This window comes from Canis aureus, chromosome 11 (genome assembly GCF_053574225.1).
Source record: "Canis aureus isolate CA01 chromosome 11, VMU_Caureus_v.1.0, whole genome shotgun sequence".
NCBI lineage: Eukaryota > Metazoa > Chordata > Mammalia > Carnivora > Canidae > Canis > Canis aureus.
Genome location: NC_135621.1, coordinates 1184935 through 1208314, shown reverse-complemented (window position 1 = coordinate 1208314; position 23380 = coordinate 1184935). Strand labels below are relative to the sequence as shown.

General features: G+C 44.4%; 2 long non-coding RNA genes across 4 annotated transcripts in view; both read right to left on the bottom strand.

The window, feature by feature from the left end:
- Positions 1-1672, bottom strand: part of LOC144322917 (uncharacterized) — a 35264-nt gene extending 33592 nt beyond the window's left edge. Inside the window, exons 1-2 of one of the 3 annotated variants that reach the window (XR_013388503.1) lie at positions 1537-1672; positions 1213-1307 (exon numbers count right to left, since the gene is read on the bottom strand). This is a non-coding gene — a long non-coding RNA (uncharacterized LOC144322917). Of the gene's footprint in view, positions 1-1212; positions 1415-1536 lie in introns of those variants that run through there. The other 2 variants (XR_013388502.1, XR_013388504.1) reach the window with 2 other exon arrangements.
- Positions 1673-4061: 2389 nt separating this feature from the next.
- Positions 4062-23157, bottom strand: LOC144322916 (uncharacterized). The gene is made up of 2 exons (XR_013388501.1): positions 22946-23157; positions 4062-4940 (listed from the first exon to the last, which is right to left on the bottom strand). It is a non-coding gene; the product is annotated as an uncharacterized LOC144322916 (long non-coding RNA).
- Between the last annotated feature and the right edge of the window lie 223 nt (positions 23158-23380).

The following is a 23380-nucleotide window of genomic DNA, read 5'->3' as shown; positions in this document are numbered from 1 at the left end:
CCTGAAACTATATCATACTGTGTTTACAAAGAGGAATTCAAGTAAAACTTTAAAATAATAATTGGTAGTATAGAGAAAACATGTGCACACAAGAGATAAAATCAGAAAGGCAACTGAAAATCCAAATAAAGAGTCTTTAGAGCCACAAATCCCCTCCTTAGCTCAGCTCAGGAGAAACCTGCCATGTCTATTCTCACCCCAGCAGAAGCCAGGATTTTGATTCTCTGGGGAGGCCACTGACTTGGTGGAGTCAGGCTATCTTTGAACCCAAAACCTAAATAGAGTGCATAAAACTAAACTGCCCAAGATGCTAGGAGTCCCAGTGCAGGCACATGCCAAGACCCAAACTCTAACCATACACAGACATAAGTCTAACCCTACACTTAATCTTAATGTTAACCTAACTCTTAAACAAGACCCATCACTAATGGAAAACCAAACACAAACCCCAAGACCAAAACACATTCACGGAACCTTCATGCCAACCCTCACCCTATATCCTAAACCTATTCTAAACCCTTAACCCTGACCCCTACCTTAAATCTAACCCTAACCTCTAACCCTAACCTTAACTTAATGTACTCAAATCCTATCCTAACCTTAACCTGTACCCTAACCCTAACCCTCTAATACCAATCCTATCTCATACCCCAAACTTTACTCTAACCTGTACCCTAAAACTAACTCCTAAACCACTCCCTATACCTATCTCTTACCCTTTTCCAAAACCGTACCCTGACCCTGACACTGACCTGACCCTAAACCCTAAATAAATACTAATCCTATCCCTAGCCCTAACCCCTATCCTAAACCTAACCCTTGCCCTAACCCTAAACCTAGCCCTAAATTTTACCCTAACCCCTAACCCTTACCCCTAACCCTAACTCACACCCTAACACCTCACCCTAACTGCAAACCTAAACCCAACCCTAACTGTAACCATAACCCTAAATCCACCTCCAAACCTCCTGCCCTAAACCCTAAAGCATAACCCTAACCCTTACTCTAAATACTGTCACTAACCCTAACCTCATTCCCTAATCCCTAACCCCCATCCTAACTCCTAACCACTGACCCTTACCCTTATCCCTCACCCTAACCTCTAATCCGTAACCATAAGGTTAATCACAAACACCTAACATCTAACCTAAGCCTAACCACCAACTGCCTCACCTCCCCTGACCCTACCATCCATTCTACCCATTCACTTACCCTGTGGTTCTGAGGAGTCCCTTCTGATATGGACGAAGCCCCCAATGTCTTGTGCTCTTTTTGTTCAGTCTCCTTATTTATTCTCTGTGATGCACCTGAGAAGGGAGTCACATCCATCATTTCCTTCCTGAATGCTCACTGTCAGGACACAGCAAGCCCACAATAGAATAAAAACTGAGCCCAGTCCAAGGGCAGGAAGCCCCTATTAGAACAGATCTCAATGCCCTTGAAGGCCCCATATCAAAATGTAAACAGAACTTGAGGAATTACTCCACCCTTCAGGAGTTCCCCGAGACCAACTCTTAAAAATAAACTAAAACCCACCACGGGGTCCAAGTCCCCGCTCCACTGTGTTGGGTATACTTGGACACAAGTTCGAGCTTGTAAATAAACCCTCATGTGTTTGCATTGGTGTTGGCTTCTCGGTGATTTGTGATTTCTCAGATTCACAGATTCACAATCTTGGGCACAACAGCCTGAGATAAAAAAAGAAAACCAAAAGAAGCTCGGGTGCAGGTAGAGTGAACGCAGGGTTCTGAGAGAAGCTGCGGAGACCCGGGGGCTTCGGGGTTCTTCTGTGGAGGCCCCAGCAGACTGGGGGGTGGGATGCTCAGCCCCAGAGCCAGAGGACCCAGCGTCCCCACCTGCATCCCGCCCATCAGGGCCAGGAATCAGGGAGCAGCACAGTGCCTCCCGCTGGAGCCCAGATTCGCTGACGCCCACCCCGACTCTGACCCCCACAGGTGCAACTCCCAGGCAGATGTGCAGCTGACAATCAGCGCCAAGGCCCATCCCCAGACCCCACACAGACCATTCGCTGTCACCAAGTTGCCAGACCACAGAGGCTGCAAAGCTTCAGCTCTGCCTGGAAAGTAGGGTCTAGATTCCTTTGTACTTTGTGCTCTATTTTTAATTATTTTCTTTGATTCTTTTTTATTAATTGCCTTATTTTAATTTAATGTATGTACCTTATATATTTCTTATTTTTACTTTTATGGTAGTTTAATTGTGTTTCATATTTTGGGATTTAGAATCTTTTAACAAGCAGGCCAAAATAATCTGGTGGTTTTTTTTGGAGGGCACTTGTTATTGTTTTTCTTGATTTTTCTTTTTCTTCCTTCTTTTTTTCTGGAAAAAATAATGAGATAGAGAAATTCTCCTCCATAAAATAACATGAGGTAGTACTCACAGCCAGAAAGTTCATCAATACACATATATTATGTCTAACTACGGTTTAAAACAATGATTATAAAGATAGCAGCTGGGCTGGAAAAAGAGCACAGAAGCAAACTAGAGAATCCCTTACTGTAGAAATAAAAGAGCTAAAATCAAGTCAGTCCAACGTTTAAAATGCTATAACTGAGATGCAGTCCCAACTGGAAGCCTTCAAAACAAGAAAGGTTATGGACCACAGAGGCAGACGTAGGGAAGTCAGCCACTTATTAAAACAATAATATTCATATCATAGTAGACTCAGAAGATGAAGAGAGAGAAAAGGTGGGCCTTACTCAGCCATTAGAAACAACAAATACCCACCATTTGCTTCAACGTGGATGGAACTAGAAGGTATTATGCTGAGTGAAGTAGGACAATCAGAGAAGGACAAACATTGTATGTTCTCATTCATTTGGGGAATATAGGTAATACTTAAAGGGAATATAAGGGAAGGGAGTAGAAATGTGTGGGAAATATCAGAAAGGGAGGCAGAACAAAATACTCCTAACTCTTGGAAATGAACTAGTGGTGATTGAGGGGAGGAGGGCAGGGTTGAGGGTGAATGGGTGACGGGCACTGAGGGGTCACTAGATGGGATGAGCACTGGGTGTTATGCTGATTTGGCAAACTGAACACCAATAAAAAATAAATTTATTATTTAAAAAAAAAGAAAGAAAGAAAGAGTGGCACCGGGGTGGCTCAGTCAGTTAAGCTTCTACCTTAAGTCAGATCATGATCCAGGTCGCAAGGAAGGCTCCGTTTTCAGCAGGGTACCTGCTTCTCCCTCTCCCTCTGCTTCTCTCACTCATGCTTTTTCTCTCTTCTCTCTCTCAAATAAATAAATAACATCTTTGAAAAAGAAACAAAAAAAAAAGAAACCCACAGGGAAGAGAAATCTCCCTTGTAGAAGAATTTCAAACAATTTGTGCAGACATTCCACTCTCATGTTGATGAGCATAGCTTCCCACTCTTACGTGTGGAATACACATAGTAACTTCCTTCTACAAAATATATTATGAAAGACAAAATAACATGATGATAACAATAATTAATAATAATGAAAAGAATCACTTAACTATGGAGAAAGATGACAAACACTACCTCAGCAAGATGATCAGATCGATACCAAGACTGATAAATCATGTTGAAAGTATCTATCCTTTATATGATATAATGAAAATGGCAGTATATCTATGAATAAAATCCACAAAAACAATTCAATCATGAGGTAAACAACAGACATGTCCCAACTGAAGGAAATTTTACAAAATACTCTACTTCTCAAAGTGTTCCAGTGCAACAACAAGGAAAGGCTGAAAGACTGTCACAATCCAGAGGAGCCTAAGAAAACAGGAGGACAAATGGAATGTGATAAGAGGGATGGTAACTTAGCAAAAACTAAGGAAATCTGAATAAAGTATGGTCTTTGGTTAATGCGACTATTTTAATATTGATTCATTAGCTAACATTTGTACTGTACTAATATAAGATATCAATAATTGGAGAAATTGAGTGCAAGTGCATGCGAATGCTCTGTACTATCTTCTCAATTTCCCTATATATCTTTGTTTTTTTCCTAATAAATAAGATTTATTTTGAAAATTGACTTAAATGAATCAGGCTCCAAGTGTGAAGACATTTTAAGAATAGTTTAATTAACTGTTGCCTTATTCTTAAAGAGTTCCTTTGATGGAAACAAAGTAAAAATTTTAGATCAGAAGGAAATAAAAACACTTATGAACACGTATAATGCCTCCCTAACCTCAAAAGCAGGAAAGGATAATAAATAGCAAAAATCAGATAAAAATACTTTTAGTATAGTAGACACCATATTGCAAGTGCAATTAAAATTAGCAATGCATAACAATTATTTCCTTGACTTTTGTCTTCAAAAGAGTTCAGTGTTTCAGTGTCAGTTGAAACAGGGGAAGAATCTCAGGGAAGAATCCTTCACATAATAATAGAACCATTGGTAATAATGTCTCTCAGTTCTTTCCAAATCCATAAAGATGCATTTCCTGAGGAGTGACTGAGCTGGGAAGAAAGAGACGAGAAACCCTCATCCCTCTGAATTACTTGTGTCAGAATATTTTAACCATAGTACTATGGATAGTAAATTATCCTTATTAACAGGAAATACATCTCAGATTGGAATCTGAGCAATCAGATGGGCAGAGAAAAAAGGCTTTGACTCACTCCTCATCTTTTAAACATAAAGGACAGCTTTTCTATGTAAAAGTCAGTTGTCAAGATAGCCTTAGGGAATAAGAGTCTGCAGCATCGAATACCGCTGCACAGCCGGGGTGCACGCAACCCAGGTCTTCCTGATCCCAAATCCCTGGTCCTGTCCAACACACGCTGCCACACTGAGGTCATTTGCAATTGCTCTCTCAGGAGGTCCGGGGAAGGGGAAAGGAGTTAGATAGGATGGGATGGGATGCAAGGAGGCTGAGAAAATGAAGGCCTTTCCGCTTTAAGTTCAGCATTCGAACACGTCCAGCCATCCCAGGCCCCTGTGAAGAAGAGATGAAATTTACATTACTTCAGTTACAGGAAAAAAACAAAAGTTTACAGCTTCATGTCCTAGAAACCCCCACAATAGAATAAGAACTGAGCCCACGCCAAGGGATGGAGGGGCCTATTATAATGGGAACAGAGGTCAATACCTTTGAAGGCCCCATATCAAAATGTAAACAGAACTTGAGGAATTACTCCAGCCCTTCTGGAGGTCCCCGATACAAGCCCTTAAAACTAAGCAAAAACCCACCTCGTGGTCCAAGTCCCTGCTCCGCTGTGTCGGGTGTACTTGGACGCAGGCTCGAGTTTGGAAATTAACCCTTGTCTGTTTGCATCAGTGTCAGCTCCATAGTGGTTTCTCGGATTTGCAATCTTGGGCACAACATCCCCATGTCCCCTCCCACCTGGGCTGAACCCTTATCCCCTCCCACCCATGCTGACCCTCAGTCACCTCCTCGCCCACAACAGCTGGGCACAGGCCCTCACACAGGTCCTACGGGCATGGTGGGAACTCCCGCCATGCCCGGGCTCCCAGGGGAAGGAAGGAGGTTTCGGCAGGACACACTCCCATGGTGGCCCCAGGGCTCCCTGCCCAGCATGGCAGCTCGTGACAGGTGGGGGTCTGTGTCCCTGATGCCTACTCCTCCTCCCCAGTTTTCCCACAGGAAATGAAGGAGGAGGTCCTGGTCTCCGCCAGGGACATCACCCAGGTAGACTTGGACGTCAACAGGACATTCGGCAGCCACACCGTATTTTGGGATGGCTAGGGGGTCGGGTGAGGCTGCTGGGCCAGGGGGCTTCAGGGCCCCGAGGGAGGCCCGGGGCCTTCTGGGTAGGGAAAACGGGTTTCTGAGGCCGGGGGGAGCAATAGCAGCCAACAACACACTGTTCCATGGTAGGATGCTGGGGATGACTCCAGTGCCCACACTCCCAGTGCCTCGGGGATGAGGAGGCCAGTAGGATGGGGCCTCCAGGGGTTGCCATGGGAGCTGAATGCCAAAGGGGAGAGGGACGGCCGCCTGAGAAGCAGGGGATGGGGTGGGGGTCGTGGGGGGCAGGAACCGGACCTGGGGGCCAGGCAGCATGGCCGCGGCTGGAGCAGGACATACATTGATCCCATGAGGGTCGGACGGGTCAGGGTGACACCCACTCTCGGTGCTTTATATATTTCTAAATTCTTTGCATTTCATTTGAGACAATTTGCAATTTGAAAACATACATAGTATAATGACCCCCAGATAACGCCCCCAGTCCAGCCAGGGCCCTGCACTGACCACACGGTGCCCCAGGGGCAGGTGTCACTGCAAACCCCAGACTAGTCGCCTTTAACTGTAGATGTCTCCTTGTGCATCTTAGAGGAAGGAGATGCCCTTTTTCCACAGGCCCCCCACGACATACCCATCATTCCCCACTCCCACTCCATCTGCCTACATCATCATCCCCAATGGCATCCCACAGACTCCATCCCCATCAAAACCACGCAGCCCCACACAATTCCCACTCACACCATACCCCAACTCCATCACCCCTACACCATTCCCCACTCTCCACCACCATCATACCCCTGCCCCCACACCATCTACCACCACACCATTGACCCCCAGCAAGGACCCAGTGCAGGTGCCCCCTGTGGGACATGCTCAGCCTCCCTGGGGTTCTCTGGATACCCTGATCCCATCAGAAGCCCGGGTGTCCCATAGAGTACCCATGGGTTGCAGGGAGGAGGGAAGACAGGGAGCCCCCAACAGGGTGGGTGCAGGTGAGTGGTGCAGAGGACCCACTGTGCCCTGCCTCCGCCCACTGTCCCTCATTGAGGGTGGCATACCCTGCACAGGACACCAGCCCTTAACTCATGGGGATCTGGACTGGCCTGGCCCTGGGCTCTGTGAGGGCTGGGGTGATTTGAGCCCTCACCCTAGGCCCAACACAAAGACTAATGGGATCCAACCCACATGGCCCTGGCCAGCCCTGGATTCTGGCCCCGGACTGAGGGAGCCCTCTCACAGCTGGATGTTGACTCCTGGGCCCTGGGGTAGGATGGTGGGCCCCACCTGCACCCACACAAGGAGGCAGGCTCCTCCAGGTGCTGGGGCCCCAGGGATCCCAAGGCCGGGGTCCAGCTGCCCTGCGGGGCCCAGCACATAAGCCCATGAGGTGCAGGTCCAGGTCAGCTCTGCTGTCCTCTGAACTGTCTCTCAGACTGAAATCTCAGGACACACGCCCCCACCCAGAGTCCACACCTGCTCCCAGGTGGGGGACTCCAGCACCCGCCCGCCAACACATGTCATTCTTGCCCTCCCCTAAAGGACAGAAAGGTCTCCCTCCCCAGGGGAAGGTGTGCACCCTCGACTCTGAGCCTGTTTACTGTAGAAAGTCAATACGAAAATGCACAGCCAGCCCGTTTCTGTGTCTCCCAGAACACTGTTCACGGGGCATGGAAAGACACCAAGAGAGGAGGAGGGGGTACCACCTTGGCCCCACCAGCCCCTGCAGGCGCGCCACCAGGAACACCCAGCTGACGTCCCCACGTGCCTTCCACAGGTAGCCAGATGCCGGGTTCAGGACCCAACGGACTTTACTGGGACTCAGGCTGTGCCCCACGAGCCAGGAGGGCCTGGGACAGAGTGACAGCCAAGAAGCCTCAGGTCACCAGGGTCTGTGCAAAGCGACCCGGATGTCTGTGCTCCCTCTGTCCAGGAGGTCGTGGCTGGCCAGGTACGGGGCACTTCCTCCCCTCCCCACATCCCCTTGCCTGTGAGCCTGGGGCAGAGAGGGCCTGCAGGGCAGTCAGCATGGCCCTAGAAGGGATGTCAGGACAGTAGTCCCTTGTGTTGTGCCCAAGATTGTGAAACCGAGAAACCACTGAGGAGCCAACACCGATGCAAACTCCCAAGGCTTTCTTTACAAACTGGAGCTTGTGTCCAAGTGCACCTGACACAGCGGAGCAGGGACTTGGACCCTGAGACTAAGAGGCATATCAGCTTTATAGGGGCCAGTGGACCATGGGATATGCAGAAATTTGCACAGTCATGTCAGTTCACACGCAGGTGGCCGATTGAATTGCACCCTACCGTATAGTATCCACTTGAGCTGGTCTATTACTTTGGTCAGAATCGGTGCACAGATTTGGTGGGCACAAAGCGGGGTTCACTGTTATGAGCTGATTTCTGATTAGGGTGTGCCCAGCAATCTGACTAGGGTGGGGCAGCACCTTAAGCCATAATCAGGTGATGAGGGGGTCATAGGGGAGTTGGCGGGTGTAGCACAAAATGGAATCAGTCCTGCTCTGCTTGCTCAGGGGTAGGAGATTTTTGTTAAATTTCCTGGGTCCCACACTTGCAGCTCATGCACCTGGGCCACCTGCACCAGGTGGACTCAGCGTGCACACCTTACGGTGCTGGATCTCTCACACCACCGTGTGGAGGGCACCCTCCTTGCCCGAGTGAGTAGGAGCTCGGTGAGGATGGGACTCAGCCTGAAGGCCAGGCAGCACAGGGTCTGAGGAACCCCATCCCCATCCCCACCCCGACTCCCACACACAGGCAGCCCCAGGGCTCCCCTCCATGTGCACCCGCCTCCTCAGGAGCACCCCCCAGAGCGGCCCTGAGGTCTGGCTCCCTGCTGGAGAGACATCAGGGAGAAGAGAAGCACATGGTGCTTGGCAGGACCCACTGCAGGACCTAGGAATGTGGTCAAGCCGGAACTTCCATCTCAGCAGACACTCCAGTGGAAAGTCATTGCATGAGCCAGCACAGGGTCGGTAGGAGACCCCAGTAGCCACCCAGCTCCAGCACCAGAAATGATGTTGTGCCCACCATTTTGGCATTTGGGTGACCCAGCCGGAGGATCCGATAGCTGCACGTGATAGCTGCATGTGATAGACACACACACACCCCAAAACCAACAAAAATCAGAATCCCCCCAATGTCAAACAGCAGCCAAATGATTCCATACACGACGCTGTGGTCCCCAAAAGGATACATGGAAGATGTTATAAACCACGACGACAGAGGTGTCAGAGGTACAGAGATGTGCCTGCTGGGTTCCAACAAGGAGCGCAGAGGAGCAGGAAGCATCCTATGGAGGGGGGGCCCTCCTAGGAAAGGACACCAGGTCCCTGTGAAGGCTACGGAGGGTGAAATCTGTCCTCCTCCCTTTCAGCTTCTGGTTTTCCTCCTAAATGCCATTTTCTTCAATCATAACACCAAAAATTTATTTTATGTTTTTAAATTTCTTTTTATAAGAGTCTAATTTTTATAAATTCTTTCTTCAGCAAGGGTGTCATTCAGGATAGAAGGAGATATAAAGATTTCCCAGACAGGCAAAATATAAAGGAGTTCATGACCACTTAACCAATCCAATAAGGAATTTTAAGAGGGACTCTTCTAGTGGGGGAAAAAAAGAGACCAAAAGCAACAAAGACTAGAAAGGACCAGAGAACGTCACTGGAAACACCAACTCTACAGGTAACACAAAGGCAGTAAGTTCATATCTTTCAATAATCACTCTGAATGCTGATAGACTAAATGCTCCAATCAAAAGATAGAGGGTATCAGAGTGCCTTAAAAAACAGGATCTGGGATGCCTGGGTGGCTCAGGTGTTGAGCCTCTGCCTTTGACTCCGGGTGTGATCCTGGAGTCTGGGATTGAGTCCCATAGTGTGCTAATAGTGGGGAGCATGCTTCTCTCTCTGCCTAATTTTCTGCCTCTCTCTCTCTCTCTCTCTCTCTTATGCTCTCAAATATAAAATCGTTATTAAAAGAACAAGATCCATCAGTATGCTGCCTACTAGATGCTCACGTTAGACCTATAGAAACCAGGAGATTGAAAGTCAGGGGATGGAAAATCATCTATCACGCTAATGGTTATGAAAAGAAAGCTGGAGAACTCATACTTATATCAGACTAACTAGATTTGAAACCAAACCCTGGGGGACACCTTGTGGCTCAGTGCTTGAGCATCTGCCTTCGGCTCAGGGTGTGATCCTGGGATCCCAGGATTGAGTCCCATATTGGCATCCCTTTGGGGAGCCTGTCTCTCCTTCTGCCTATGTTTCTGCCTCTGCTTCTCTTTGTATCTCTCAAAAATAAATAAATAAAATATTTAAATCTCAAAAAAGAAAGAATAAATACTGTAAGAAGAGATGAAGAAGGACATTATTTCATAATTAAAAAGACTCTCTATCAGGATCAAAGAACTAAATATTTATGCTGCCAACATGGGAGTACCTAAATATGGAAACCAATTAACAACAAACATACAGGAACACACTGATAATAATACACTGACAGGGGATTTCAACACCCACTTATGGAAATGGACTGATTGTCTATGCACAAAATCAACAGGGGAAAATAGCCTTGACACGCTGGACCACAGGGAATCAACAGATATAGTCTGGACATTTCTTCCTAAAGCAGAATACACATTCCTTTCAAGTGAACATGGGACATTCTCCAGAACAGATCATATCATGGGCCACAAATCAGCCCTCAACAGGTACAACAGGAACAAGAAGGTTGATATCACACCCTGTACCTTTTCAGACCACGACTCTATGAAACTCGAAGTCAACAGTAAGAAAAAATTTGGACAATCCAATAATACGTGAAGATTATGAACATCCTACTAGAGAATGAATGGAGCAAACAGGAAATTAAAGAGGAAATTTAAAACAAATGAAAATGAAAACATGTTTCCCCAAACCACTGGGATGTAGAAAGGGCAGTCCAAAGAGGGAAGTACATAGCAATACAGGCCTACCTCAAGAAACAAGAAGTCTCTAATACACAACCTATCCCTACACCTAAAGGAGCTGGAAAAGGAATAGCAAACAAAGCCTAAAGCCTACAGAAGAGGGAAAAATAAAGATGAGAGCAGAAACAAACAATACAGAAATTAAAAAAACAGTAGAATGGAATAACGAAACTAAGAGCTGGTTCTTCAAAATAATTAATAAATGGAATCAAGCCTTATCCAGCCTTACGAATGAGAAAAGAGAAAAGATCTAAATAAATAAAATCACAAATGAGAGAAGAGTGATCACAATCAACACCAGAAAAATAAGACAATTATAAGGGAATACTATGAAAGAATATATATTAACAAACTGGGAGACCTGGAATAAATGGACAAATCCCTAGAAATGTGCAAAAGAGAAAAACTGAAATAGGAAAAAATAGAAAATGTGAACAGACCCATAACTAGCAGAGGAATTGAATCAGCAAGGCACCTGGGTGCCTCAATGGTTGAGCATCTGCTTTGGCACAGGTCATGATCCCGGGGTCCTGGGGAATCAAGTCCCACATCAGGCTCCCCGCATGGAGCCTCATTTTCCCTCTGCCTATACCTCTGCCTCTCTGAGTCTCTCATGAATATATAAATAAAATATTTTAAAAAGGGAAAAGATAAAAAGATGAGAAATTACTGAAATAAAATCACAAATGAGAAAAGAGAAATAACAACCAACACTAAAGAAATACAAACGATAATAAGAGAATATGATGAAAAATTATATGCCAGCAACCTAGAACCTGGAAGAAATAGATCAATTCCAGGAAATATATAACATAGCAAAAATGAAAAATAAATAAATAAGAAACTTGAAAAGACCGATAACCAGCAAAGAAATTGAATCAGCAATCAGGGATCTCCCAACAGGAGATGCTTAGATCAAGAGAACAGAATGGAAAGCCAAAACAAGATACAAACATGTATCTATGATCCATTAATGGACAACAAGGCAGGAAGGAATATCCAATGGCACAAAGACAGTCTCTTCAAGAAACCCTAAACCTGACCCCAGGATAAGAACAAATGGTGTTGGGAAAACCAGGCAGCCACATGCAGAAGAATGAAACTGGACCACTTTCTTACACCATCTATATAAAAAATAAATTCAAAATGGATGAAAGACCTAAATGTGAGACCTGAAACCATACAAAGAAGAAAAGATAGGCAGCAACATCTATGACATAGGCCATTGGATCTTGTTTCTAGATATGCCTCTGAGGTGAGGGAAAGAAAAGCAAAAATGCTATTGGGACTTCATCAAATTGAAAAGCTTCTGCACAGTGAAGGAAACAACCAAACCTAAAAGGCAACATAGAGGAAGAAGGGCAAGATGGCGGAAGAGAAGAGTCCCCAAGTCACCTGTCCCCACGAAATTACCTAGATAACCTTCAAATCATCCTGAAAATCTAGGAATTCGACCTGAGATTTAAACATATATCAGCTGGAATGGTACAGAGAGAAAAGTTCACGCTTCTATCAAGGTAGGAAGACCAAAAAAGGAGTAAAGAAACAAAAGGCATCCTAGGGGGAGAGGCCCCCGAGGAGCCGGGCTAAGGCCAGGGCGAATGCCCCACGGTCAGGAGAGCTCTGTCCCAGAGATGCAGGAGCTGCACCAATCTTCCAGGGTGGAATGGCGCCCGCAGGGATTCAGAGCAGGACTCCAGGAGGGTGGGGATACCCTCGGGGTCCATGGGAAACTAACAGACACCTGCACACCCAAGAGAGTGAACCGAGCTCCCTAAGGGCTGCAGGGCACATGCATTGCCTCAGGAGCAGCTCTGAGGGGCTCAGGTGGCGGCTGTGTGTGGAGGGGGCTGCGGGTCCCTGGGAGCAGCTAGGTGGCAGCACCTAGGGCAGAGGAAGAGGCTCCATGTGAGGGGGCTGCGCAGCTCCTACAGCAGCTCAGAGGGGCTAGGGCGGCAGCTCCGTGGAGAGGTGGCTGCACGGCTGGGAGCGAGAATCCAACAGCACAGGCCCCGGAGCACAGAGCGCCATGACACAGCCCAGGATTCGGCCTCCCCCAGGACAGGCAGAGGCCCGGAGGGCCCAGGACAGCAATGACGCTCCTGCCAAGAGCTCAGCAGATCAGCAGCCTCACCCTGGAGCCTCCAGGCCCTGCAGATGGACTGTTCTGGAGTTACTGTGGGGGCTCAATACCAGTTTTTAGACCTGGCCACTGCCACTGGGGTTGTTTCTCCTTGGGCTTCATGGGGTAAACTACCCCCATTGAGCGCTTCACCTGGCAGAGGGAGAGGAGCTCTCCCAAGGGCTAACACCTGAAGATCAGCACAACAGGCCCTTCCCCCAGAAGACCATCTAGACAGACAAGTTCCAGGGGAAGTCAAGGGACTTAAAGTATACAAAATCAGAAGATACTCCCCCATGTTTTATTTATTTCTGATTGCTTCCCCCACCCTTTTTCTCCCCCGTTCTTTCTTTTTCTTTCTCCTTTTATTCTCTTTTTTTGCTTTTTTTAGTCCTTTTTCCTTTTTTCTTTTTCTCTTCTCTTTCCTTTTTTCTATCCTCTCTTTTTCTCTTATTCCCAATACACTTGTTTCTGGCCACTCTGCTTTGAGCAAAATGACTACAAAGAAAAGCTCAACCCAAAAGAAAGAAACAGTCCTCTCTCCAACAGAGTTACAAATCAGGATTACAATTCAACGTCAGAAAACAAATTCAGAAGCACTATTATACAGCTACTGGTGGCTCTAGAAAAAAACATAAAGGACTCAAGAGACTTCATGACTGCAGAATTTAGATCCAATCAGGCCAAAATTTAAAAGTCAATTGAATGAGATGCAATAGAAACCAGAAGTCCTAAAGATGAGGGTTAACGAGGTGGAAGAACGAGTGAGTGACATAAAAGACGAGTTGATGGCAAAGAGGGAAACTGAGGAAAAAAGAGACAGACAATTAAAAGACCAGGAAGACAGATTAAAGGAAATAAACGACAGTCTGAGGAAGAAAAACCTATGTGTAAATGCGGTTCCAGATGGCGCCAAAAGGGATAGAGGGCCAGAATATGTATTTGAACAACTCCTAGCTGAAAACTTTCCTAATCTGGGAAGGGAAACAGGCATTCAGATCCAGGAAATAGAGAGATCGCCCCCCCCTAAAATCAATAAAAACCGTCCAACACCTCGACATTTATTAGTGAAGCTTGCAAATTCCAAAGATAAAGAGAAGATCCTTAAAGCAGCAAGAGACAAGAAAATCCTGACCTTTATGGGGAGGAGCATTAGGGTAACAGCAGACGTCTCCACAGCAACCTGGCAGGCCAGAAAGGGCTGGCCGGATATATTCAGGGTCCTCCATGAGAAGAACATGCAACCAAGAATACTTTATCCAGCAAGGCTCTCATTCAAAATGGAAGGAGAGATAAAGAGCTTCCAAGACAGGCAGGAACTGAAAGAATATGTGAACTCCAAACCAGCTCTGCAAGAAATTTTAAGGGGGACTCTTAAAATTCCCCTTTAAAAAGAAGTTCAGTGGAACAATCCACAAAACAAGGACTGAATAGATATGATGACACTAAACTCATATCTGTTGATAGTAACTCTGAACGTGAACGGGCTTAATAACCCCCTCAAAGGCGCAGGGTTTCAGACTGGATAAAAAAGCAGGACCCAACTATTTCCTCCCTCAAGAGACTCATATTAGACAGAAGGACACCTACAATTTGAAAATAATGGGTTGGAGAACAATTTACCTTTCAAATGGTCCTCAAAAGAAAGCAGGGGTAGCTATCCTTATATCAGAAAAACTAAAATTTACCCCGAAGACTATAGTGAGAGATGAAGATGGACACTAAATCATACTTAAAGGATCTATCCAACAAGAGGACTTAACAATCCTCAATATATACTCCCCAAATATCGGAGCTACCAAATATTTAAACTAATTAATAACGAAAGTGAAGAAATACTGGTGACATCAATCTAGGTCTTTCTACCCTCGATAGGTCTTCTAAGCACAACATCTCCAAAGAAACGAGAGCTTACAATGATACACTGGAGCAGATAGATTTCACAGATATCTACAGAACTTTATATCTAAACTGAACTGAATAAACATTCTTCTCAAGTGCACATGGAACTTTCTCCTGAATAGACCACATACTGGGTCACAAATAGGGTCTGAACCGATACCAAAAGATTCAGATCGTCCCCTGCATATTCTCAGACCATAATGCCTTGAAAGTAGAACTAAATCACAACAAGAAGTTTGGAAGGACTTCAAACACATGGAGGTTAAGGACCATCCTGCTAAAAGATGAAAGGGTCAACCAGGCAATTGAGGAAGAATTAAAAAGATTCATGGAAACTAATTGGAATGAAGATACAAACGTTCAAAATCTTTTGCATGCAGCAAAAGCAGTCCTAAGGGGGAAATACATCACAATACAAGCATCCATTCAAAAACTGGAAAGAACTCAAATACAAAAGCTAACCTTACTCATAATGGAGCTAGAGAAAAAAACAGCAGCTAGATCCTATGCTCAAGAGAATAAGAGATTTAATTAAAATTTGAGCAGACCTCAAGGAAATTGAGACCACAAGAAATGTGGAATAGATAAACAAAACCAGGAGTTGGTTCTTTGAAAGAATTAATAGCATACATAAACCATTAGCCTGTCTTATTAAAAGAGAGAGAAAACTCAAATTAATAAAATCATGAATGAAAAAAATAAAATAAAATCATGAATGAGAAAGGAGAGACCACTACAAACACCAAGGAAATACAAACGATTTTAAAAACATATTATGAACAGCTATATGGAAATAAATTAGGAAATCTAGAAGAAATGGAGGCATTCCTGGAAAGCCACAAACTACCAAAACTGGAACAAGAAGAAATAGAAAACCTAAACAGGCCAATACCCAGGGAGGAAATTGAAGCAGTCATCAAAAAACTCCCAAGTCACAAAAGGCCAGGACCAGATGGCTTCCCAGGGGAAATCTATCAAACGTTTAAAGAAGAAACTATACCTATCCTACTAAAGCTGTTTGGAAAGATAGAAAGAGATGGAGTACTTCCAAATTCGTTCTATGAAGCCAGCATCACCTTAATTCCAAAACCAGACAAAGACCCCACCAAAAAGGAGAATACAGACCAATATCCCTGATGAACATGGATGCAAAAATTCTCAACAAGATAAAGCCAATAGGATCCAACAATACATTAAGAATATTATTCACCATGACCAAGTAGGATTTATCCACGGGACACAAGGCTGGTTCAACACTCATAAAACAATCAATGTGATTCATCATATCAGCAAGAGAAAAACCAAGAACCATATGATCCTCTCATTAGATGCAGAGAAAGCATTTGACAAAATAGAGCATCCATTCCTGATCAAAACACTTCAGAGGGTATGGATAGAGGGAACAATCCTCGACATCTTAAAAGCCATGTAGGAAAAGCCCACAGCAAATATCATTCTCAATTGGGCAGCACTGGGAGCCTTTCCCCTAAGATCAGGAACAAGACAGGGATGTCCACTCTCACCAGTGCTATTCAACATAGTATTGGAAGTCCTAGCCTCAGCAATCAGACAACAAAAAGACATTAAAGGCATTCAAATTGGCAAAGAAGAAGTCAAACTCTCCCTCTTCACCAATGACATGATACTCTACCTAGAAAACCCAAAACCCTCCCCGTGAAGATTGCTAGAACTCATACAGCAATTTGGTAGCAAGGCAGGATACAAAATCAATGCCCAGAAATCAATGGCATTTCTATATACTAACAATGAGACTGAAAAAAGAGAAATTAAGGAGTCAATTTCATTTACAATTGCACCCAAAAGCATAAGATACCTAGGATTAAACCTAACCAAGGAGATAAATGATCTATACCTAAAAACTATAGAAAACTTCTGAAAGAAATTGAGGAAGACACAAAGAGATGGAAAATATTACATGCTCATGGATTGGCAGAATTAATATTGTAAAAATGTCAATGTTACCCAGGCAATGTACACGTTTAATGCAATCCCTATCAAAGTACCATGGACTTTCTTCAGAGAGTTAGAACAAATTATTTTAAGATTTGTGTGGAATCAGAAAAGACCCCGAAAAGCCAGGGGAAGTTTATTTTATTTTATTTTTAATTTTTATTTATTTATGATAGTCACACACGGAGAGAGAGAGAAGCAAAGACACAGGCAAAGAGAGAAGTAGGCTCCATGCACCGGGAGCCCTATGTGGGACTTGAAACCGGGTCTCCAAGATGGCGCCCTGGGCCAAAGGCAGGCGCCAAACCGCTGCGCCACCCAGGGATCCCAAGCCAGGGGAATTTTTAAAAAGAAAACCATATCTGGGGGCATCACATGCCAGATTTCAGGTTGTACTACAAAGCTGTGGTCATCAAGACAGTGTGGTACTGGCAGAAAAACACACATAGATCAATGGAACAGAATAGAGATCCCAGAAGTGGACCTTGAACTTTATGGTCAAGAAATATTCAATAAAGGAGGAAAGACTATCCATTGGAAGAAAGACAGTCTCTTCAATAGATGGTGCTGGAAAATTGGACATCCACCTTCAGAAGAATGAAACTAGACCACTCTCTTTCACCATAAACAAAGATAAACTCAAAATGGATGAAAGATCTAAATGTGAGACAAGAGTCCATCAAAATCATAGAGGAGAACACAGGCAACACCCGTTTTAAACTTGGCCACAGCAACTTCTTGCAAGGTACATCCATGAAGGCAAAAGAAACAAAAGCAAAAATGAACTATTGTGACTACATCTAGATAAGAAGCTTTGGCACAGCAAAGGATACAGTCAACAAAACTAAAAGACAACCTACAGCATGGGAGAAGATATATGCAAAAGACGTTTTAGATAAAGGGCTAGTTTCCAAGATCTATAAAGAAATTCTTAAAATCAACACCAAAGATACAAACAATCCAATCATGAAATGGGCAAAGACATGAAGAGAAATCTCACAGAGGAAGACATTGACATGGCCAACATGCACATGAAAACATGGTCTGCATCACTTGCCCTTAGGGATATACAAATCAAAACCACAATGAGATACCACCTCACACCAGTGAGAATGGGGAAAATTAACAAGGCAGGAAACCACAAATGTTGGAGAGGATGCGGAGAAAAGGGAAGACTCTTACACTGCTGGTGGGAATGTGAACTGGTGCAGTCACTCTGGCAAACTGTGTGGAGATTCCTCAAAGAGTTAAAAATAAAGCTGCCTGACGACTCAGCAATTGCACTGTTGGGGATTTACCCCAAAGATTCAGATGCAATGAAACGCCGGGACACCTGAACGCTGATGTTTATAGCAGAATGTCCACAATAGCCAACTGTGGCAGGAGCCTCGGTGTCCATCAAAAAATGAATGGATAAAGATGATGTGACTTATGTATATAATGGAATATTACTGAGACATTAGAAACGACAAATACCCAACATTTGCTTCAACGTGAATGGAACTGGAGGGTATTATGCTGAGTGAAGTAAGTCAGTCGGTGAAGGACAAACAGTGTATGTTCTCATTCCTTTGGAGAATATAAAGAATACTGAAAGGGAATATAAGGGAATGGAGAAGAAACGTTTGGGAAGTATCAGAAAAGGAGAGAGATCATAAAGACTCCTAACTCTGGGAAAAGAACTAGGGTTGCTGGAATGGGAGGAGAGAGGGGGGTGGGGGTGAATGAGTGACGGGCACTGAGGGGGACACTTGACAGGATGAGCAGTGCGTGTTATTTTGTATGTTGGTCAATTGAACACAAATAAAAAATAAAATTATTTTTAAAAAAAGATCAAACAACTACATATTTATGCTGCCAACATGGGAATACCGAAATATAGAAGCCAATTAACAACAAACATACAGGAACACACTTATAATAATACAATGACAGGGGATTTTAACACCCACTTATGGCAATGGACCGATCGTCTATGCAGATAATCAACAGGGGAACAATAGCCTTGACACACTGGACCACAGGGACTCAACAGATATAGTCTGAACATTTCTTCCGAAAGCAGAATACACATTCCTTTCAAGTGCACATGGGAAACTCTCCAGAATAGATTATATCATGGACCACAAATCAGCCCTCAACAGGTACAAGAAGGATGGTATCACACCAGTACATTTTCGGACCATGAGGCTATGAAACTCGAAGTCGACAGTAAGAAAAAATTTGGACAATCCAAAAATTCATGGAGATTATGATCATCCTACTAGAGAAGGAATAGAGCAACCAGGAAATTAAAGAGGAAATTTAAAACAAATGAAAATGAAAACATGTTTCTTCAAACCTCTAGGATGTAGCAAAGACAGTCCTTAGAGGGAAGTAGATAGCAATACAGGCCTACCTCAAGAAACAAGAAGACTCCAATACACAACCCAACACTACACCTAAAGGAGCTGGAAAAGGAATAGGAAACAAAGCCTAAAGCCTACAGAAGAAGGGAAAAATAAAGATGAGAGCATAAATAAACAATACAGAAACAACAAAACAGTAGAATGGAATAATGAAACTAAGAACTGGTTCTTCAAAATAACTAAGAAAATGGATCAAGCCCTAACCAGCCTTATCAACAAGAAAACAGAAAAGAACTAAATAAATAAAATCACAAAAGAGAGAAGAGTGATCACAATCAACACCAGAAAATAAGACAATTATAAGGGATACTATGAAAGATTATACACAAACAAACTGGGAGACCAGGAAGAATTGGAGAGATCCCTAGAAATGTGCAAACGAGCAAAACTGAAACAGGAAGAAATAGAAAATGTGAGTAGACCCATTACAAGCAAAGGAATTCAATCAGAAAGGCACCTGGGTGCCTCAGTGGTTGAGCATCTGCTTTGGCTCAGGTCATGATCCCGGGGTCCTGGGGAATCATGTCCCATATCAGGCTCCCTGCATGGAGCCTCATTTTACCCCTGCCTATACCCCTGCCTCTCTGTGTCTTGCATGAATACATAAATAAAATCTTTAAGAAAGAAAAAAGATAAAAAGATGAGAAAGGGGATCCCTGGGTGGCGCAGCGGTTTGGCGCCTGCCTTTGGCCCAGGGCGCGATCCTGGAGACCCGGGATCGAATCCCACATCGGGCTCCCGGTGCATGGAGCCTGCTTCTCCCTCTGCCTGTGTCTCTGCCTCTCTCTCTCTCTCTCTCTGTGACTACCATAAATAAAAAAAAATCTTTAAAAAAAAAAAAGATGAGAAAGGACCCAAATAAAATCACAAATGAGATGAGAGAAATAACAAGCAAAACTAGAGAAATACAAACGTTTATAAGAGAACATTATGAAAAATTATATGCCAGCAACCTAGAACCTGGAAGAAATAGATCAATTCCTGGAAATATATAACATAGCAAAAATGAAAAAGGAAGAATTAAGAAACTTGAACAGATAGATAACCAGCAACGAAATTGAATCAGGAATCAAGAATCTCCCAACAAGAGATGCTTAGATCAATAGAATAGAATGGAATGCCGAAGCAAGATACAAACCTGTAACTCTATGATCCATTAATCGACAACAAGGCAGCAAGGAACATCCAATGGCACAAAGACAGTCTCTTCAACAAACCCTAACCCTGACCCCAGGATAAGAACAAATGGTGTTGGGAAAATCAGGCAGCCACATGCAGAAGAATGAAATTGGACCACTTTCTTACACCATATATATAAAAAATAAATTCAAAATGCATGAAAGACCTAAATGTGAGGCCTAAAACCATACAAAGAAGAAAAGATAGGCAACAACGTCTTTGACATTGGCCATTGGATCTTCTTTCTAGATATGCCTCTGAGTTGAGGGAAACAAAAGCAAAAATACTATTGGGACTTCGTCAAATTCAAAAGCTTCTGCAAAGTGAAAGAAACAACCAACGCTAAAAGGCAACATACAAAATGAAAGGAGATACTTGTAAACAACACATCCAATAAACAGTTAGTATGCAAAATACGTAAAGCAAATATATATCTCAGCATCCTAAACACAAATTATCCAACTGCAGATGGGCAGAAGAAATTAATGGACTTTGTCTCTGACAAGACATCCAGATGACCACCAGACATCGAAAGACACTCAGCGTCACCCATCATCAGGGAAATGCAAATGAAAACCACAATAAGATGTCACCTGACAACCATCAGAATGGCTAAAATTAACAACAGAAGAAACAACAGGTGTTGTTGAGGCTATAGAGAAGAGGAAGCCCCCTTACACTCCTGGTGGGCATGCGAACAGGTGCAGCCACTGTGGAAAACACTGTGGGGGGTCCTCGAGAAGTTAAAAATAGGGGATCCCTGGGTGGTACAGGGGTTTGGCACCTGCCTTTGGCCCATGTCACAATCCTGGAGACCCAGGATCGAATCCCATGTCGGACTAACAGTGCACGGAGCCTGCTTCTCCCTCTGCCTGTGTCTCTGCCTCTCTCTCTGTGACTATCATAAAAAAAATTTTAAAAAGAAGTTAAAAATAGAGCTACCCTACGATTCCAAAATTGCAGAGCTAGGTATTTACCCCAAGGATACAAAAGTCGTTTAGTAGATTCCAAGTGGGACAAACAGCCCATTGTTTGTAGCAGCATTATCAACAACAGCCAAACTGTGGATACAGCCCAGATGTCCATCGACTGATGAATGGGCAGAGACGATGTGGTAAATATACCCACTGCGACATCACTGGGTCATCAGAAGCGATGAAATGAAGCCATTTACAATGACGTGGGAGAAGTGGAAAGGACTTATGCTTAATGAACTCAGTCAGAGAAAGATACCAAATACCATACAATTGCATTCACATGTAAATTTTAAGAAACCAGACAAACTGGCAAAGGGGCAGAGGGGGGATGAGAGAAGCAAACAAAAAAACACACTCTTAACCACAGAGAATAAACTAATAAATACCAGAGGAAGGTGATGGGGATGGGGAATCAGGGATTGGGGATAGTGGAGGGCACCTGTGGCCAGTACCAGGCGTTGTATCCAAGGGTTGAATCACTATGTGGTAAACCTGAAACTATATCATTCTGTGTATACAAACAGGAATTCAAGTAAAACTAAAATAATAATAGGTAGTATTGATGAAACATGTATGCACTAGAGAAAAAATCAGAAAGGCAACTGAAAAATCCAAATAAAGTCTTTAGAGCCACAAATCCCCTCCTTAGCTCAGCTCCGGAGAAGCCTGCCATGTCTTTTCTGACCCCAGCAGAAGCCTGGATTTTGATTCTCTGGGGAGGCCACTTACTTGGTGGAGTCAAGCTATCTTTGAACCCAAAACCTAAATAGAGTGCATAAAACTAAACTGCCCAAGATACTAGGAGTCCCAGTGCAGGCACATGCCAAGACCCAAACTCTAACCATTCACAGACATAACCCTAACCCTACACTTAATCCTAATGTTAACCTAATCCTTAAATAAGACCCATCACTAATCGAAAACCAAACACAAACCCCAAGACCAAAACACATTCACTGAACCTACCTGCCAAACCTCAACCTAACTCCTAAACCTATTCTAAACCCTTAACCCTGACCCCTACCTTAAATCTAACCCTAACCCTAACCTCTAAACCTAAACTTAACTTAATGTACTCAAATCCTATTCCTGACCTTAACCTGTACCCTAACCGTAACCCTCTAATACTAATCCTATCTCATACCCCAAACTTTACCCTAACCCATACCCTAAAACTAACCCCTAGCCCACTCCCAAAACGTATCTCTTACCCTGTTCCAAAACCGTACCCTGACCCTGACCCGGACCTGTCCCTAACCCTAACCAAGCAATAACCCTAACCCTAGTCCTAACCCCTATCCCAACCCTAACACTCGCCCTAATTCAAAACCTAGCCCTAACTATAACCCTAACCCCTCACACTAAACCCTGACCCTAACTCACTCCCCAACCCGTAACCCTAACTGCAAACCTAAACCCAACCCTAACTCTAACCATCACCCTAACCCCAACTCCTAACCTCCTGCCCTAAACCCTAGAGCCTAACCCTAACCCTAACAGTAAATCCTGTCCCTTACCCTAACCCCCATCCTAACTGTTAAATACTGACCATTACCCTTTTGCCTCACCTAACTTCTAATCTGTAACCATAAGCATAATCACTAACACCTAACATATAACCTAAGGCTAACCACCAACTGCCTCCCCTCCCCTAACCCTACCATTCATTCTATCCTTTCACTTACCCTGTGGTTCTGAGGAGTCCCTTCTGATGTAGACGTGGCCCCCAATGGCTCCTCCAGAGTCCTCCAGGTAGTCCAAGCGAGCCGGGCTCCTGTGAGTGTGGACATGGCCCAACGTGTTCTTGAGTCATAGTCAGCAGGTCCTGAGGACGCCGGGTCTCCTGTCATTGTGGACTATGTCTCACATCCTCTGGAAGCCTCACAGCAGGTCCTCAGGAAGCTGGGGGCTCCTGTCAGCCTGGACATGACCCCACGTCCCCTAGAAAACTCACCGCGGGTCCTGAGGGGGCTGTGGGCTCCTGTCAGCATAGACGCAGCCCCATATGTCCTGAAGCCAAAGTGCTGGTCCTGAGGAGGATGGGGTTCCTGTCAGGGTTGACGTGGCCCCACATTTTCCTCAAGCCTCACCATAAGACCTGAGGAGGCTCGGGGCTCCTG